The sequence below is a fragment of the Lactuca virosa genome, chromosome 3 (genome assembly GCF_052849685.1).
Source record: "Lactuca virosa cultivar CGN04683 chromosome 3, Lactuca_virosa_CGN04683_v6, whole genome shotgun sequence".
Lineage (NCBI taxonomy): Eukaryota > Viridiplantae > Streptophyta > Magnoliopsida > Asterales > Asteraceae > Lactuca > Lactuca virosa.
The window spans coordinates 401,780,401-401,782,254 of record NC_136428.1 but is presented as its reverse complement, the minus strand read 5'-3'; the positions used below and the strand labels follow the sequence as shown (position 1 = coordinate 401,782,254).

Sequence of the window (1,854 nt, the reverse complement as noted above, 5' to 3'; positions counted from 1 at the left end):
ACAAATATTTTCACCAATTCAGGTACTACTATGTATGGTCATACACAAGCAAACACATAATTAGTTATTAATTATAGATGGGCTATGTATGATTTATCTAAACAAACACAATTATGGTCATAATTATTTTCTCCCGGACAACTAAATTTGTTACTTTTATTACTTATCCAGATGTGGTCACTCCTAGCTCTAGCAATTTAATAATCACTAAACTACTAGGTAAACAAGTTCATGTAATTTAATGGTCACTAAGCTACACTAAACTTGAATTTTAGCAACAAAGTCACAAAATTTAACATGCTAAGTAATGATAATCAAACACAAACACAAAACGAACTTTATAAAATCCAATAAATACTAAACTAAACCATAGATTCAGGGTTTCATCTAGCTAAACGAAAGTAAACGAGTTTAGCTACTCATAACTGAAAGTAAACACACAAGTTCATAAGAAATTGACATGATTAAACTAATGCAAACCAAATGTAATGTTTTAATCTTTAAATTCTCGATATTCAAACAATCTCTCCTTCTAAAGGATGTTTTTCACACTTTTCTTATCTCCAAACTCGGTTATCTCTCCAGAATATGTCTAAGACAACCCCTAAGTCAAATGAGCAAAGGGATATATATAGTTTCCAAAAATCACATCTCACGTCGTGAGATATATGTTCTCACATCGTCATCTCAGTAGAATTCGTGTTCGGCAAGGAAACTGCATTCCACGTAGCTATCTTCTAGAAGAATCAATCTCACTTCGTGAGATTATACTCCTCACGTCGTGAAAATTGGGAACTAGCATTTGGCACAAAAACGAAAGTCGTCCGAAATTTTGCCTAGTTTTCAGATAATTTTGAATCTCATCAATCGGAGTTACGAGTCATGAGATATGGTCAAAGTACTGTCAAGGGGTCAAGCTGTCCAGCAACATCATTTTTGTATCTTTTTTAGTTTCAGTCCTCCAAGTATCCATCTTTTGTCGGTTTCAATCTTTTTCTTCGAGAATGTCCACTTTTTTATCGTGTCGTGGTTGTTCCTTTTGGTAAAATCCCCGGGCGGTTTGCCTATATTTCTCTTCTTTTTGCTTCTTGTATTCCTCATACAGCAACCACTCCTTCTTCGATTATCCCCAATCTTCATCATATCGGTCTCCAGTAGAGTAGAAAACTTGAGCTTTCCTATTCCCATTTTCGTCCAAATGGCAATCTTTTGTCAAATTCGGCCCATTGCAATTTTTACAATCCACAAGTATTGCGTGTATGGATTGGTCTATTTTTGTTATTCTTCTATCCATGCTACTCAACATTGCCAAAACCACCGCCATAACTTCCAAAGCACCATTCCTGATCCCCCTAGCCCCATCATTACGAGGGTTGTGATATTCCCGTGAATGCTTTGAAAATTCTTCGTTTAGTTCTTTAATTTAAGTGGGATTCTTCTTTGTTAAAGGTCCTTGAGAATCAAGGAGTTGCCTTGTCGTGACGTTCACCCCCATCGTAAAAGATCGAGACATCTTGTTGCTTGTTTAGATCATTTTGAGGACAATTCCTTATCAAACCCTTATCTCGCTCCCATGACTCGTACAAAGACTCTCCCACTTGCTGCTCTAAATTTGCTATGGATTTATTGAGTTTAGAAACTTTTGATGGTGGGCAAAATTATTGGAGGAATTCTTCACGCATCTGTGCCCAAGTGGTGTTTGAACCTGGTGAAAGTGCCTTCAACCAATATTTTGCTGCTCCTTAAAAAGTAAATGGAAGCATTCTTAACAAGATAGTCTCTATTGGTACATTCGGAATATTGAAATAGTCAGCAATCATCGACTTCATCGACGTGCTTGTATGAATCTTCATG

General features: G+C 36.4%; 1 non-coding gene across 1 annotated transcript; it reads left to right on the top strand.

Annotated features, from left to right (window-relative positions):
* Window positions 1-1,527: 1,527 nt before the first annotated feature.
* LOC145167981 (small nucleolar RNA R71) lies at window positions 1,528-1,634 on the top strand. Its single transcript, XR_013741578.1, has one exon. It is a non-coding gene; the product is annotated as a small nucleolar RNA R71 (small nucleolar RNA).
* Window positions 1,635-1,854: the final 220 nt, after the last annotated feature.